Here is an 18,513-nt window from a genome sequence, read left to right as displayed (position 1 = left end):
AAGTTTAGAAAGCATGATTAGAGAAGAATAGAGTGATTGACCCTAGACACTTGAGAGATTAGAGTGATATACACTACCAGTGAGGGTTCAATGCTTGATTCTATGTTCCCTGCTTTCATGATCTATCTTCTTACAAGCTTACTTGTTTTCACTGTATGATTTGAATTAGTGAAATCTGATTTCTGTTTGTCTTGGAGAACTTATTTATTTTTAACCAAGTAGGTAGAAACATTTTGCATTTAGTTGCATTCATAGGTTGCATTTCATACATTTTACCATTCCTCTTCACTTTTATAGTTCTCTTGAGCTTAGCATGAGGACATGCTAATGTTTAAGTGTGGGGAGGTTGATAAACCACTATTTTATGGTTTATCTTGTGCTTAATTGAGTGAATTTTATCAACTCTTCACCCACTTATTCATACTATTTGCATGGTTTTACATTTGCCTTCCTATTTATGTGCTTTGATTGAAAACATGCTTCTTTGGCCTTAAGTTCCCTATCTTTAATCCTCTTTTATTACCATTAGATGCCGTGATATGTGTGTTAAGTGATTTCAGGGATTACAGGACATGAATGGCTCAGAGGATGGAAAGGAAGCATGCAAAAGTGGAAGGAATACAAGAAGTTGAAGAAACTGCTAAGCTGTCCAGCCTGACCTCTTCGCATTCAAACGACCATAACTTAAGCTACAGAGATCCAAATGAGATGGTTTTAGTTGCATTGGAAAGCTAACATCCGGGGCTTTTCAACGATATATAATTTGCCATAGCTGCCCCGACGCCAGGCGACGCGAATGCGTAGATCACGCGGCCGTGTGACCTGGCAGGAACACAACCCACGCTAACGCGTGGACGACGCCTCTGCGTCACTCTTCCGCGACTTGTACGGACCAGAAAGCGCTAGGAGTGATTTTTGGGCTATTTTTGACCCAGTTTTCAGCCCAGAACACACAGATTAGAGGCTATAAAGTGGGGGAATGCATCCATTCATAATCATGCTTTTCATAATTCACTTTTCATGTTTTAGAAGTAGTTTTTAGAGAGAGAGGTTCTCTCCTCTCTCTTAGGATTTAGGTAGGATTTTTAGAAATTAGGATTTAGGACTTCTCTTAGTTTTAGGAGTGACTCTCGATCCCAGGTTCAATGTTCTTTTACTTTATATTTATCTCTTACTCTCAGATACTTTAATGCTTGCTTGTATTAGTTATGTTGCCTATTTGGCTTATGCCACATTCATGATGATTTTCTTATTTAATGTTATTTGAAGTATTTCGGTTTAATATTGCCTTCTTTTATTTATGCCATTGATTATTCCCAATCTGAAGACATTTTCATTCCAGTAGAATTAATTTACTTTTCCCTTTTTGGTCTTGGTTAAGAAATCAGTAACTCAGGAGTTATCTTTGCTCAACATAATTGATAACTGTTATCTTTGCTAATTGAACTGAACTTCAATAATCCCAACCTTTTCTTAGGAAATAAATAGGATTCGATGGTCAACTAATTAGTCCTTTGACTTTCCTTTGCTTTAGCAAAGGTTAACTAAGTGGAATTAAGATTCAACTTTCATTATTATTGATAAGAATAACTAAGTCTGGACTTCCAATTTCTCATACCTTGCCAAAAGTTTGCTTTACAATATTTATTTATTTTAATTATCATTTAAATTACTTGTCATACTTCTTTCTTAATTCTAAAACCCCCAATTTTACCTTTTTCATAGCCAATAATAAGAACATACCTCCCTACAATTCCTTGAGAAGACAACCCGAGGTTTGAATACTCGGTTACCAATTTCAAAGGGGTTTATTACTTGTGACAACCAAAACGTTTGCACGAAAGAATTTCTGTTGGTTTAGAATCTATATCTACAACGCGACTATTTTTGTAAAATTCTTTACTAGCAAAAATCCTGACGTCAAACTCCAACCATCCTCTAGCCATAGGCTTAAGGTCCAGTCTTCTCAATTGAACCGGATTGCCTCTTGAGTCTCTTTTCCATTGAGCTCCTTCCACACATATGTCCATGAGGACTTGGTCTAACCTTTGATCAAAGTTGACCCTTCTAGTGTAGGGGCGTGCGTTTTCTTGCATAACTGGAAAGTGGAACGCCAACCTTACATTTTCTGGACTGAAATCTAAGTATTTCCCTCGAACCATTGTAAGCCAATTCTTTGGATTCGGGTTCATACTTTGATCATGGTTCCTAGTGATCTATGCATTGGAATAGAACTCTTGAACCTTTAAGATTCTGACTTGTTGAATGGGGTTGGTAAGAACTTCCCAATCTCTTCTTCGGATCTCATGTCGGATCTCTGGACACTCATTTTTTCTTGAGCATGAAAGGGACCTCAGGGATCACCTTCTTCTTGGCCACAACTTCATAGAAGTGGTCTTGATGGACATTTGAGATGAATCTCTCCATCTCCCATGACTCGAAGGTTGAAGCTTTGCCTTTCCTTTCCTCTTTCTAGAGGTTTCTCCGGCCTTAGGTGCCATAAATGGTTATGGAAAAACAAAAAGCAATGCTTTTACCACACCAAACTTAAAAAGTTTGCTCGTCCTCGAGCAAAAGAAGAAAGAAAAAAGGAGGAAAAGAAGAAAATGGAGGAGATGGAGGGAGATGGTGGTTCGGCCAAGAGGGGGGAAAGGTGTTTGTGTTGTGTGAATATGAAGGAGTAGTGAGGGGTTTATATAGGGGTGAGGTGAGGGTTGGGTTTTTTGGGGAAGAGGTATGAAGGTGATTAGTGAGAAGAATATAGGGAAGAGGGTATAATTTGATTGGTGAGTGAGAGATAGAGAGAGGTAGGGTAGGTGGGAATCCTGTGGGGTCCACAGATCCTGAGGGGTCAAGGAATTCATCCCTACTCCTTTTAGGCATGCAAAACACCCTTACAGTGCAATCTTGGTGTTTAACGCTAGACTGCTGCTTGTTTCTGGCGTTAAACGTCAGATTTTATTCCTTTCCTGGCATTAAACGCCAGGCTGCAACTTGTTTCTGGCGTTTAACGCCAGATTGTTGCGTCTTTCTGGCATTCAATGCCAGTCTGGTGCTTGTTTCTAGCGTTTAACGCCCAGAATGGTGCCAGATTGGGCGTTAAACGCCCATTCTGCTACCCTTACTGGCGTTTAAACGCCAATAAGTTCCTCCTCCAGGGTGTGCTATTTTTAATGCTATTTTTTATTTTTCTTGAATTTTTGCAATTATTTTGTGACTCCACATGATCATCAACCTAAAAAAAAGGAAAATACATAGATAAATAAATTTGGGTTGCCTCCCAATAAGCATTTCTTTAATGTTAATAGCTGAACAGTGAGCTCTCATGGAGCCTCACAGATGTTCAGAGCATTGTTGGGACCTCCTAACACCAAACTTAGAGTTTGAATATGGGGGTTCAACACCAAAATTAGAGTTTGGTTGTGGCCTCCCAACACCAAACTTAGAGTTTGACTGTGGGGGCTTTGGTTGACTCTGCAGTGAGAGAAGCTTTTCTTGCTTCCTCTCCATAGTTATAGAGGGAGATCTTTGAGTTTTAAACACATGGTAGTCCTTATTCAGTTGAAGGACCAACTCTCCTCTGTCCACATTAATCACAACTTTTGTTGTGGCTAGGAAGGGTCTTCCAAGGATGATGGATTCATCCTCATCCTTCCCAGTGTTTAGGATTATGAAATCAGCAGGGATGTAAAGGCCTTTACCTTTACTAGCACATCCTCTACCTGTCCATAAGCCTTTTTCATGGATTTGTCTGCCATCTCTAATGAGAATTCGGCAACTTGTACCTCAAAGATTCCCAGTTTCTCCATTACAGAGAGTGGCATTAAGTTTATGCCTGACCCCAGGTCACACAGAGCTTTCTCAAAGGTCATGGTGTCTATGGTAAAGGGAATTAAGAATTTACCAGGATCCTGTTTCTTTTGAGGTAAAGTGTGCTGAACCCAGGTATTCAGTTCATTAATGAGCAATGGAGGCTCATCCTCCCAAGTCTCATTACCAAATAGCTTGGCATTCAGTTTCATGATTGCTCCTAAATACTGGGCAACTTGCCCTTCAACAATGTCTTCACCTTCTTCAGAAGATGAATAGTCATCAGAGCTCATGAATGGTAAAAAGAGGTTCAATGGAATCTCTATGGTCTCTAGGTGAGCCTCAGATTCCTTAGGTTCCTCAATTGGAAACTCCTTTTTGTCCAGAGGACGTCCCATGAGGTCTTTCTCACTGGGATTCACGTCCTCCTCCTCCTTTGTGCAATCGGACACACCAAGTAAGGTTATGGGCTTGCACTCTCTTTTTGGGTTCTCTTCCGTATTGCTCGGGAGAGTACTAGGAGGAGTTTCAGTGACTCTTTTTTACTTAGCTGGCCCACTTGTTCCTCCAAATTCCTAATAGAGGACCTTGTTTCATTCATGAAACTTAGAGTGGCCTTAGATAGATCAGAGACTATGTTTGCTAAGCTAGAGGAATTCTGCTCAGAATTCTCTGTCTGTTACTAAGAGGATAATGGAAAAGGCTTGCTATTGCTAAACCTGTTTCTTCCACCATTGTTAAAGCCTTGTTGGGGCTTTTGTTAATCTTTCCCTGAGACATTTGGATAATTTCTCCATGAGGGATTATAGGTGTTTTCATAGGCTTCACCCATGTAATTCACCTCTGCCATAGCAGGGTTCTCAGTATCATAAGCTTCTTCTTCAGAAGATGCTTCTTTAGTACTGTTGGATGCATTTTGCAATCCATTCAGACTCTGAGAAATCATATTGACTTGCTGAGTCAACATTTTGTTCTGAGCTAATGTGGCATTCAGAGTATCAATTTCAAGAACTCCCTTCCTCTGAGGCGTCCCATTACTCACAGGATTCCTTTCAGAAGTGTACATGAACTGGTTATTTGCAACCATGTCAATGAGTTTCTGAGCTTCTACAGGCATTTTCTTCAGGTGAATAGATCCACCTGTAGAATGGTCCAATGACATCTTAGACAATTCAGACAGACCATCGTAGAATATATCTAGGATGGTCCAATCTGAGAGCATGTCAGAAGGACACTTTTTGGTCAGTTGCTTGTATCTTTTCCAAGCTTCATAGAGGGATTCACCATCTTTTTGTCTGAAGGTTTGAACATCCACTCTAAGCTTGCTCAGCTTTTGAGGAGGAAAGAACTTGACTAAGAAAGTCGTGACCAGCTTATCCCAAGAGTTCAGGCTATCTTTAGGTTGAGAGTCCAACTATATTCTAGCTCTGTCTCTTACAGCAAAAGGGAAAAGCATAAGCCTGTAGACCTCGGGATCAACTCTATTGGTCATAACAGTATCACAGATCTGCAAGAATTCAGTTAAGAACTGAAAAAGATCTTCTGATGGAAGTCCATGAAACTTGCAATTCTGTTGCATCAGAGAAATTAATTGAGGCTTTAGCTCAAAATTGTTTGCTCCAATGGCAGGGATTGAGATGCTTCTTCCATGGATGTTGGAATTTGGTGCAGTAAAGTCACCAAGCATCTTCCTTGCATTGTTGTTGGGTTCGGCCATGTCTCTTTCTTTTTCGAGATTCTCTGTAAGGTTTTCTCTGGATTATTGTGCTTTAACTTCTCTTAGCTTCTTCTTCAGAGTCCTTTCAAGTTCAGGATCTGCTTCAACAAAAATGTCCTTGTCCTTGCTCCTGCTCATATGAGAAAGAAGAGAACAGAAAAGAAGAGGCTCCTTTATGTCACAGTATAGAGGTTCCTTTATGTGAGTAGAAGAAGAAAAGAATAGAAGAAAAAAAATTCGAACACAGAGAGAGAAGAGAAGAGGGTTCGAATTATGAGTTGAAGAGAAGTGTTAGTAGATAAATAAATAAATAAATAGAAGGAGATGAGAGAGAGAGAGAGAAAGAGAGAGAGAGAGAGAGAGAGAGAGAGAGAGAGAGAATTTGAATATTGTTTTTAAAAAATGGTTAGTGATTTTTGAAAATTAAGAGAAGAAATAAAATTAAAATTAAAATTTGAAACAATTAGTTAATTAAAAGAATTTTGAAAAAGAAGAAGGTGATTTTCGAAAATTAGAGAGAGAAAATTAGTTTGGTGGTCTTGAAAAAAGATAAGAATTTTAAAACAAACAAAAAGTCAATTAGTTAGTTGAAAAAGATTTGAAAATCAATTTTGAAAAGATAAGAAGTTAGAAAAGATTTTTGAAATCAAATTTTGAAAAAAGATATGATTTGAAAAAGATATGTTTGAAAAGATATGATTAAAAAGATGTGATTAAAAAGATATGATTAAAATTTATTTTGAAAAAGAAATTTAGAAAGATTTGATTTTTAAAATTAAAATTGATTACTTGACTAACAAGAAACTAAAAGATATGATTCTAGAATTTAAAGATTGAACCTTTCTTTACAAGAAAGTAACAAACTTCAAATTTTTGAATCAATCACATTAATTGTTAGTAAAGTTTTTTGAAAATTTGAAATGAAATTTAGAAAAAGATTTTGAAAATCAATTTTTTTTAAATTTTCGAAAATAAGAAAATGAAAAAGATTTGATTTTTGAAAAAGATTTTGAAAAGATAGGATTTTTGAAATTGAAATCTTGACTTGACTAACAAGAAACAACTAATTTTAAAAATTTTTGACTAAGTCAATGACGTGGCAAAAATTGGCAAGTTAAGAAATAATCAATAGAAATACATTGCAAGTACAGTCCTTAACCAGCCAAAAATCCGCTTATCAATTTAAAAGGGTTGTCACAAAGATTAAAATTAAAATACTGGGAATATAAATCCCAGGTCGTCTCCCAACGAGTTGCAGAGAGATGTGCTATTTTATCAATCAGGTGTTTTCAAAAATGGTTGAATTGATAAACAGGAAATTAATTTAGAGAATTTAATTAATTTTAAATAAAAGCCTTGACTGGGAGTAGATTAGTTGGAAACCCTATTCTTGTTGAAGTACTCTCAAGATTAATTGATAATTGAAGGTTGCTCTGTTTAGTTATCCCTTACTAGGTAAGGGAGAGTCAAACAAGTTGGAATGCTGTTTCTATTCACAAGTTCCAATCCGCTCATTGAAAAGGATTAGTGTCAGTGACTAGAGAGCATTCCAACAATGAACCCAATTACAATTTTTCCTTTAAGCACCCCAACTCAAGGGTTCCTTTCAATCAACTCCCCATCAAGTTAGGGAACTACTCGTTCAGTGTGAATGTAGAACTCATAACATAGGAAAAGGAATTAAAGAAAGACATGATAAATAAAAACTCAAAGGAATCAATTAAAAATAAAGGTAATTCTTGTATTAATAAATTCTAAAATAATCCAATAATAGAATTGAGTAAATTAAAGAACATAGAAGAGTAAAGCCAAGTAAAGGAAACGAACTAGAATGACGAAGTCTTGATGAGGTAATAACTCTTCTCAATATCCTGATGCAAAAAGCAATAGAAAATAAAATCCTAAGAACTATGAATGTGTAGAGAGAAAACCTAGAGGAGGAGTAAAAACTAGATCTAAAACTAAAAATTGTGTAGAATGAATGTTGTCTCTTGTTTCTGCATGTTCCCTGGCTCTAGTCTGTGTTTCTGGGCCGAAAACTGGGTTGAAATCTGGCCCAGAAACACTGCCAGTGACTTCTGAGATTCTGCAGATCGCGCACGTCACACGGTCGCGTCATTCATGCGGACGCGTCATTCGGCGTTTTGCTTTTCCACGCGGGCGCGTCATTCATGCCCTCGCGTCGCTTATGCTTTTCCAATCCGCGCGGTTGCGTGAGCCATGCGGCCGCGTCACTGCGATTTCCTCTCTTTCGCGTGGTCGCGTGAGTCATGCGGCCGCGTCACTTCTCGCTGGTCATCTCCTCAATTTCTTGTATTCCTTCCATTTTTGCAAGCTTCCTTTCCAATCTCCCACTCATTCATCCCCTATAAAGCCTGAAACACTTAACACACAGATCACGGCATCGAATGGAATAAAGGAGAATTAAAATACCTAATTAAAAGTCTCTAGGAAGTAAGTTTTCAATCATGTAATAATTTTAGGAAGGAAATATAAATGCATGCTAATTATATGAATAAGTGGGTAAAGATCATGATAAAACCACACAATTAAACACATTGTAAACCATAAAATAGTTGTGTAAGAAGACAGCTCATAAAAGCAGGGAACATAGGATCAAGTATTGAACCCTCACTGATGGTGTATGTGTACTCTAATCTCTCTAGTGTATAGGGTAATCACTCTATCCTTCTCTAATCTTGCTTTCTAAATTTTGTTCTTCTCCTAACCAATCAACAACATTTAATATACCAATGCAACATCATGAGGTCTTTTCAAGGTTGTAACGGGGCCAAGGTAAGGGTAAGGATATATATATATATATATGGTTAAGTGAGCTTATAAATTGAATCTTTAATTAACTCAAACTTTAACATAACCTATATATATTTTATATAACTTTGGAGTTCGTACCTAGCTACCTAGAATTCTCTTTCACATTCCATACTCATGTATCAATTTTTTATTTTAATTTTATCATACATGCATTGATCTTTGGATTCTTAACTCAACATTGGGGTAATTTTTGTCCCCTTATTTATTTATTGAATAATTTTTTTTAACATAAACATAAAAATAAACATAACTAATCAATGCACATAGATTTTTTATTCTTATAGTTTCATATGAGTAGGTGTCCAAATTCTCATTATATTATCATGACACACTCCCTTGTTATCCTTTGTCCCCACAATTTCCCAAACTTAATTAGCACTCACAATTCTATCTTAAACTAACCAAAGATTCAAATTGGGATATATAATTATTTTTCCGCTTAAGGCTAGTAATGTGGTGAATTACAGAACAAATGGGATTTAAAGGCTCAAAGTGGCTAACAAAGGTAATTGAAAGGGTAGGCTTAATTTGGCTAAGTGAGCTAAACAATTAATGGCCTTAATCACATGCAGCATATAAATATATTTAACATTGGACATATAGGATGGAACAAAATATAGATTACAATCATAGAGAAGTAAACACACAAGAATAAAACAATTATGGTTAAATAATGTAACCATGCATAAAGGCTCAAATCTCACAGGTTGTGTGTTCTTTAGCTCAAAAATTATGTTCCAAATACAACTTCAAGCAAATTTAACATAAAAGTTTTAATTAAAATTAGTGAAATTTTTGTTCCAAAAAATAAAGTCTTAGAAGAAACTTATTGTTTTTTTTCAATCAAGTAGAACATGCATGCAACTAATCTATTACTATGCAATTTATCCTATTCTACAAAAGAAAAACTAACTAAATATCCTAATTTATTGGTGTTTAGGGAAGAAAAGTTACCTCCGGAAGTCAGGTACTAACCGACCTCTCCACACTTAAGGATTTGCACCGTCCTCGGTGCCATCTGTCAGGAACAATGGTGGGCTGGTGGCAGTATCTCCATAGTCGGGACCGTCATGGCTCCCTGTGCTGGTGAAGGAAGTGGAGTCCGGAGTGCCTGGGTCCTCGTCAGGTCTGTGGTTGCCTGTGAGTAGCTCCTTGAGGTATTTGAAACGGTGGTGGTTGCGGCGCTCTCGGAGCTTTGCTTTCTTTTCCTGTTGGTCTAACTGCTTCAGTATTTGATGCAGCAGTTGACTAGTAGATGGTGGAGGAACTGCAGCATCCTCTATAGACTGGCTGATAGTGGCAAGTGGTGGCCTGAGATATCTCCCGTTAGGGACATACTGATCATCCCGTGGAAGTATGGCTTTGGTGTCTCCAGCTCTGTAGGGGACTCCGGCTGCTGAGACAAGATCAGAGACCAAGGTGGGAAAAGGTAGGTTGCCCGCGATTTGCATGTGTCCCATAGCATTCTGGATATGTGTCGGTAAATTTAGAGGCTGGTATGTGAGGATGCACTATAGTAGAACGGCCATGTCTGCGGTGAAGGAGGACTCATGAGTGCTCGGGAAGACGTAATGGGACATAATCTGTGCCATACGTGAGCCTCTAAGGTAAGTGCGGAAGCCGAGATTCCCTTAGGACGGAAACGATGGTATCCAAAGATCTATTTGCTGCCAGGTTGAGCGATAACTCTGAGAACAGCGTCCCAGTCAAAGTTGTACGCCTGGCGCTTGATGGCGGCTTTCTGAAAAGTGTCCAATCCTTCTGGAGCAGGGGGAAGATCTAAGGCTCGCTGAATGGCCTCTTCTATAATGGGGACTTGCTTCTGACGTATAAAGACAGACTGCAGGGTTGGCAGGTGGAAGTTGGAGTAGAACTCAACTACCCAAGAAAGATTGACCTGCCTTGGCTGTCTCTGTAGGAAACCCCATTGTCTTCGTTCAATTTGTGGCTCAACAAAGTCGGCAATACGAGGCGGAAGGATAAGAAGGTGTTCATTGTTGTAATTTCGAGCTGCCAGAATAGGAAACATCTGCTCACAGTAGCGATTTGGAAATTGTGTAGTATCCTGTGCTGGGAAAGCTCTCTCCTTTTCATCAACCTTTATGATCCTTTTAATTCTTTTTGTTGAGGGCTTGACTGCAGTTGAAGAAGGCTCTGCCACTAATACTCTTTTTGTTCCTTTCCTTGCTGTGGGTTTGGGGGTAGCTTTCTCTTTGCCTTTCTTGGTGGCCATTCTGAAAAAGGGAAGAGAAACTAAATTAAATTGAAAGAGATAGAGCAAGGAAGAGGATTGAATGAGTGATAATCAGTGCACGGTAAAGATGAATGAAGTGAACACATGGTCATGACAACATGTGAAAAGTTCATCAAGGGAAAAAAAACAAGTGTATGATAGGATAAGTAGATGTAAGATATTTATTGGCATGCTGGCAAGGGCATGAGTAGCATAGATCAAGCATCACTTTGTAACAAACCATCACGTTTATATTGACAATTAAATTCAATTAATACAATAGTAAAGGGAATTTGTGAAAAGTAGGCATTGAATAGTAGAATAGAATAACGTAGAAAAGTGCATGATGCCATATGAGCTTTTTCACAAACACATAGCATGCATGGTAACTAAGGTATGGAAAGTATTAGATTGAACATGCAAGCAATCCTAAAAAATATATAATTGTCAAACTATTTCTTAACAATCCACAAGTAAAATAATGACCCAAATAAATTTTCAACACCAATTAAAAGAAAAAAGAAAAGAAAGGAGAAGAAAATATGGATAGTGAAAGTAAAATAAAAAGAGAAGAAAAGAAGATAACATATAAAAATAAGAAGAATAATAGAAAAGTAAGGGGAGAAAAAGAAAAGAAAACCTTGTTAATGGGGGTGAAAGAGAGAGAGTAGAAAGTGAGAAAGAAGGAAGAAGGAAGAAGAGAAAATAGGATTTGGAGAAAAGAAAGATAAGATAATAGGTAAATTATGGACGCTGTGCAGTGCAAGCGACGCGGCCGCGTAGGGCACGCGGTCGCGCGGATTGCGCTTAGACTGATTGACGCGGTCGTGTGACCCGTTTGATGCTACTGGCGCGAGGGCAGCCTCGCACTTGCACAACTCTCTGTTCAAAATTTTATTGTTGCCAAGTCTTGGGTCACGCGATCGCGTGGTAGGTTATTAGAAGGCTATGACGCGAACGCGTAAGCCATGCATCCGCGTGGGAAGAATTGGGCGTTCAGCGCCAATCCAGCACCACTCTAGCACAACTTTCGGTCGTGCAACCTTTTTACGTCGAATTCCAGGGCACGCGGCCGCGTAGGAGGCCAATGTTCCCATTCGACGCGGAAGCATCAATGACGTGGTCGCGTGGGACTATTTGTGCCACTGGCATACCTCCAGCCATGCTCCTGCGTGACTCTATGTTCGTTTCTTAATCTTTCTGATCCACCTACGACGGGGACGCGTCAATGATGCGGTCGCGTTGCGTAAATTTTTTTTTTAAATAAAGGTATGTAAATGCAGATGCACAAAATGTACTAATAAAGAGAAGAGTTATTGAATATGAAAATAAAAATAAAAAAAGAAAAGAATGATCATACCATGGTGGGTTGTCTCCCACCTAGCACTTTGCTTTAACGTCCGTAAGTTGGACGCTCCACTAGCTCAGTCTTCGGCTATGTGGGGATCTTCCAAGAGGAAGATCTCGAGCTCCTTGTTTTTCTTCATCTTCTCGCCATGGTACAGCTTTAAATGATGTCCATTGACCTTGATAAGTTCGGAGCTGGAAGGATGGCTTAGGTGATAAACTCCGTACGGTTCGGCCTTCTCTACTTTGTATGGACCTTCCCATCTAGATCTCAACTTGCCTGGCATGAGTCTCAGTCGAGATTTTTAAAGGAGGACTAAATCTCCAGGTTGGAATTCTTTTCTCTTGATGTGCTGATCATGTACAGCCTTCATCTTCTCCTTGTATAGTCTTGAGTTCTCATAAGCTTCTAGGCGAAGGCTTTCCAGTTCTTGCAGTTGCAACTTCCGTTCAGCTCCGGCTTTCTCAATTCCCATGTTGCACTCCTTTACTGCCCAAAAAGCTTTGTGATCTACTTCAACTGGAAGATGACAAGCTTTTCCATAAACTAAGCGGAAAGGGCTCATCCCAATGGGTGTCTTGTACGTTGTTCTGTATGCCCAGAGTGCATCTTGTAGCCTGGTGCTTCCGTCTCTTCTATGAGGTTTGACTATCTTTTGCAAGATACGCTTTATCTCTCTGTTTGACACCTCAGCTTGCCCATTAGTCTGAGGATGGTAGGCTGTCACAACTTTATGAATGATCCCATGCTTCTTCAGTAATCCTGTTAGTCTCCTGTTACAGAAATGGGTGCTTTGATCGCTCACGATTGCTCGTGGTGATCCAAAGTGACAAATAATATGGTTTCTCACAAAGGAAACAACAGTGTTAGCATCATCAGTACGGGTAGAAATTCCTTCTACCCATTTAGAAACATAATCTATAGCTAACAGTATATATAGGTGGCCATTAGAATTTGGAAATGGACCCATGAAGTCAACGCTCCAAACATCAAAAATTTCACAGAAAAGCATAATTTGTTGAGGCATTTCATCCTTCTTGGATATATTACCAATTTTTTGGCATGGAAAACAAGATTTACAAAATTCAGCAGCGTCTTTAAGAAGAGAAGGCCACCAGAATCCACAGTCTAAGATTTTTCTAGCTGTTCCTTGAGGGCCAAAATGTCTTCCACTCTCAGATGAGTGACATGCCTCTAAAATGGACTGGAATTCTGATTGAGGCACACACGTTCTAATTACCTGGTTAGCGCCACATCTCCATAAATATGGGTCATCCCATATATAATATTTAGACTCACTTTTCAGCTTGTCTCTTTGATGCTTAGTAAAGTTTGGAGGAAAAGTGCGGCTAACTAGATAATTAGCTACAGGTGCATACCAAGGGATTACTTTAGATACTGCTTGTAGGTTATCAAATGGAAAATTATCAGCTATAGGAGTGGAGTCATCTTTAATGTGCTCAAGGCGACTCAAGTGGTCTGCCACTAGATTCTGGTTACCACTCCTATCCTTTATTTCGAAATCAAATTCTTGTAGTAGCAGTATCCAACGTATAAGCCTTAGTTTGGATTCCTTTTTAGCTAATAAATACTTTAGAGCTGCATGGTCTGAGTACACTACTACCTTCGTACCAAGTAAATAGGCTCAGAATTTATCCAGAGCAAAAACAATAGCAAGAAGCTCTTTCTCAGTAGTAGTGTAATTGGACTGAGCGGCGTCTAAAGTTTTAGACGCATAAGCAATAACAAAAGGATCCTTACCTTCACGCTGAGCCAGTGCTGCTCCTACTGCATGGTTGGAAGCATCGCACATGATTTCGAATGGCTGGCTCCAGTCCGGTCCTCTCACAATTGGAGCTTGAGTCAGAGCGGTTTTCAGCTTATCAAACGCTTGTTTGCAATCCTCACTGAACTCGAACTCAATATTCTTCTGCAGTAGTCTGGATAGGGGAAGTGCTACCTTACTAAAGTCCTTAATGAATCTTCGGTAAAAACCTGCATGTCCAAGGAACGAACGGACTTCCCTCACAGAAGAGGGGTAAGGCAAACTAGAAATAACATCCACCTTTGCTGGATCTACAGAAATTCCAATATTAGATACAACATGTCCTAGTACGATTCCTTGTTTAACCATAAAATGACATTTTTCAAAATTCAATACAAGGTTTGTACTGACACATCTATCTAATACTCTAGATAGACTATCCAAGCAAAGGCTAAAAGAATCACCATAAACGCTGAAATTGTCCATAAAAACTTCCATACAGTACTCAATAAGATCAGAGAAAAGACTCATCATGCACCTTTGGAAAGTAGCTGGTGCATTGCACAGGCCAAATGACATTCTCTTGTAAGCATAAGTCCCAAAAGGACAGGTAAAAGTTGTCTTTTCCTGATCCTCTGGAGCTATATGAATCTAGAAATATCCTGTATAACCATCTAAAAGGCAATAATATGATTTACCTGACAAGCGATCCATCATTTGATCAATGAATGGAAGTGGGTAGTGATCCTTACGAGTGGCTTGGTTGAGACGCCTGTAATCAATGCATACCCTCCAGGTGTTCTGTACTCTTGTAGCTATGAGCTCTCCATGCTCATTCTTCACTGTAGTGATTCCAGACTTCTTGGGCATCACTTGTACTGGGCTTACCCATTCACTGTCTAAAATGGGGTAGATAATATCTACCTCTAATAGTCTGGTCACTTCCTTCTTGACAACCTCTAAGATAGTGGGGTTTAGTTTTCTCTGGGGTTGACGAATGGGTCTTGCTCCTTCTTCTAAAAAGATTCTGTGCTCACAAACTTGAGGGTTGATGCCTACTATGTCTGCCAAACTCCACCTAATTGCTTTCTTGTGCCTTCTCAGCACACTAAGTAACTGCTCTTCCTGTTGAGAGGTGAGATCCCGTGCAATGATAACTGGAAACTTCTGCTTGTCTTCGAGGTAAGCATATTTGAGGTGTGGAGGGAGAGGTTTCAATTCTGACCTCTATTCATGGTCAGACTCTGAATTATCTGGAGCTGGTGGCAGTGGTAGAGTACTTTCATTGTCCTCTAAGAATGCCCTCACACTTGGACCTTGTCCTATGTACTTCTCTTCAAACTCCTCCAGGTGAACTTCAGCTACGATTTCATCTATAATGTCACACTGGAGGATAAAGTGATCTTCTGGAGGGTACTTCATAACTCCATTCAGATTGAAGCTTACTACTCGGCCGTCTATTTCAAAAGACTATGTTCCTAAAAAAGCATCTAATTTGAACTTCGAGGTCTTCAAGAAAGGTCTTCCGAGTAGGATTGATGATGACTTGTTTGAGTCATGTTGGGGCATCTCCAGCATGTAAAAATCAATGGGGAAAGTGAGACCTTTAATACCCACTAATACATCTTCAGCAACTCCAGCCACTGTAATAATACTTTTATCTACTAACACAAAACGAGCTGCCGACCTTTTTAAAGGAGGTAGACTCAAAACATCATATATAGACAAAGGCATTATACTAACACACGCTCCTAAATCACACATGTAGTCAGAAAATATCACACCTCCAATGGTACAGTTAACCATGCATGGGCCTGGGTCACTACATTTTTCAGGTATATTTCCCATTAAAGCAGATATAGAACTCCCTAAAGGAATAGTTTCTAATTAATTAATTTTGTCTTTATGTATGCATAAATCCTTTAGAAACTTTGCGTATTTAGGTACTTGTTGAATAACATCAAAAAGGGGAACAGTTACCTCAACCTTTTTGAATATTTCTACCATTTTGGGATCAGGTTTCAACTGCTTTCTGGGCTTTCTTGCAAGTTGCGAAAATGGAATAGGACTGGCGTTTTCTACAGTGTCTGCGCCCTTTGATGCTTCTTCCTGTGATCTAGCATCTTCTTCCTCAGCCATGTCCTGTATACCCTTTTCTTCCTCAACATCTTCTATTTCCACTACCTCTTCAGCTGAGGCGTGTTTAGGTAGGTTTGGCTCTTCCTGATTCCTCTATTGCAATGTGGTTCCAGACCTTAGGGTAATGGCATTAATGCTACCCTTTGGATTGGGTAATGGTTGAGAGGGGAGTCCACCAAAGCTTGAGGACTGGTTGTTGGAGTTGTTCATTGATATAATCTGTGAGACAAGGGCTTGCAAAGTAGAAGTCAGACCATTCAGAGTAGCAGTAAAGTTGTTTTCCATGATCTGTTGTCTCCGATCAATAGATGGTAGTAACTCATCATTAGGAGATGAAGAGGGATAAGTGATCTGAGAGGGCTGCTGAGATGCTTGAGGCTATCTTAGATGAGGTGCTCTGTAGGCCTGATTCTGATTCTGCTGCCTAAAGTTGTTATTGTTATTCCACCTCTGATTTTCATTGTTATCTCTGCCTCCTCTGTTATGATTGTCCCTCCAACCCTGGTTAGAATTATCTCTCTAGCCTTGGTTAGAGTTATCCTGCCATCCTTAGTTATAGCTGCCACCTTGATTGTACCCTTGATTGGGGCGGTCATAGAAGTTATGAGTGGCTGCTACAGTGTGGTCTTTCGGTTGGAGTTGCGGACACTCATCAGTGTAATGACTATAATCTGCACAGATTTCGTATACTCTTTGTGGAACCAACTGCTCACTGTGCTGTGGTGGAGAAGGCTGAACTTGCTGAGGCTGTTGTTGATTTAGTTACATCTGCTTCAGCAAGTTAGTCATTTCACATAAGCTCTGAGCTATAGCAGTAGTCTCTTTGCTAGTGGATACCTCTGCAACAGCTCTTGACCGACTTTGCTTCTGCCTGTGATTCCTGGTAGATTCGGCTAAGTCGCTGATCAATTGCCATGCTTCTTCCGTAGTCTTGTACTTTTTCATAGACCCATTGCTAGCACCTTCCAATGTGGTCCTATCTTGAGATTTCATGCCCTGTGTAAAGTAGCCGAGTAACACTATCTTGTCAATCATATGGTGTGGACATGCTTCTAGAGGATTATTGAAGCGTTCCAAGTATTCATAGAGAGTTTCAGATTCATCCTGAACGATCATGGACATGTCTTTCCTCAGTTTATCGGCAACTTCAGCTGGAAAGAATTTCTCCAGAAATTCTCTTCTAAGCATATCCCAGTTGGAAATAGTTATTCCGGGTTGAGTGTAGTACCACTCTCTTGCCTTTCCCTCAAGAGAAAATGGGAAGGCTTTTAACAGAATGGAGATTTCATCAGTGCCATCACGCTTAACAGTAGAACAGGCAGTCTGAAAATCCCTAAGGTGCTTGATAGGCTCTTGAGCAGGTAAGCCATGAAACTTGGGCATCAAGTTGAGTAGCGAAGACTTTATTTCAAAATCCACAGCCACTGCTGGGTGGTGTGCCTGAAATGGTTGGAGTGTAAAATCAGGGGCTCCTTCCTCCTGAATAGTGACTCTCCTGGGTGCTGCCATGTTACCTGCACATAAATCAACTGAATTAGTAGAGAGGGAGCTTGCTTCTTCCTTAAATGACGTTTCAGGTTTGTCCTCAGAGAGGACTCGCCGACGCCGAGCTTGCCTTATACGTGAAAGAGTTCTTTCAATCTCAGGGTCAAATACTGGCAAGCTTGGATCAGGAAGTGAACGTGTCATTTAACGAAAGAAACGTACAGCTCATAGTGACAAAATTAAAAAAAATTGCAATTAAATAAATGCCAATCAATAAATTAGCACACTGTTGTAACTCCTCGGCAACGGCGCCAAAAATTGACGTGGTAAAAATTGGCAAGTAAAAAAATTATCAATAGAAATACGTTGCAAGTACTGTTCTTAACCAACCGAAAATCCGCTTATCAATTTAAAAGGGTTGTCACAAAGATTAAAATTAAAATACTGGGAATATAAATCCCAGGCCGTCTCCGAACGAGTTGCAGAGAGATGTGCTATTTTATCAATCATGTGTTTTCAAAAATGGTTGAGTTGATAAACAGGAAATTAATTTAAAGAATTTAATTAATTTTAAATAAAAGCCTTGACTGGGAGTAGATTAGTTGGAAACCTTATTCTTGTTGAAGTACTCTCAAGATTAATTGATAATTGAAGGTTGCTCTGTTTAGTTATCCCTTACTAGGTAAGGGAGAGTCAAACAAGTTGGAATGCTATTTCTATTCACAAGTTCCAATCCGCTCAGTGAAAAGGATTAGTGTCAGTGACTAGAGAGCATTCCAACAATGAACCCAATTACAATTTTTCCTTTAAGCACCCCAACTCAAGGGTTCCTTTCAATCAACCCCCCATCAAGTTAGGGAACTACTCGCTCATTGTGAATGTAGAACTCATAACATAGGAAAAGGAATTAAAGAAAGACATGATAAATAAAAACTCAAAGGAATTAATTAAAAATAAAGGTAATTCTTGTATTAATAAATTCTAAAATAATCCAATAATAGAATTGAGTAAATTAAAGGACATGGAAGAGTAAAGCCAAGTAAAGAAAATGAACTAGAATGACGAAGTCTTGATGAGGTAATAACTCTTCTCAATATCCTGATGCAAAAAGTAATAGAAAATAAAATCCTAAGAACTATGAATGTGTAGAGAGAAAACCTAGAGGAGGAGTAAAAACTAGA

This window comes from Arachis duranensis, chromosome 3 (genome assembly GCF_000817695.3).
Source record: "Arachis duranensis cultivar V14167 chromosome 3, aradu.V14167.gnm2.J7QH, whole genome shotgun sequence".
Taxonomy (NCBI): domain Eukaryota; kingdom Viridiplantae; phylum Streptophyta; class Magnoliopsida; order Fabales; family Fabaceae; genus Arachis; species Arachis duranensis.
Note: the sequence above shows the minus strand (reverse complement) of the source record.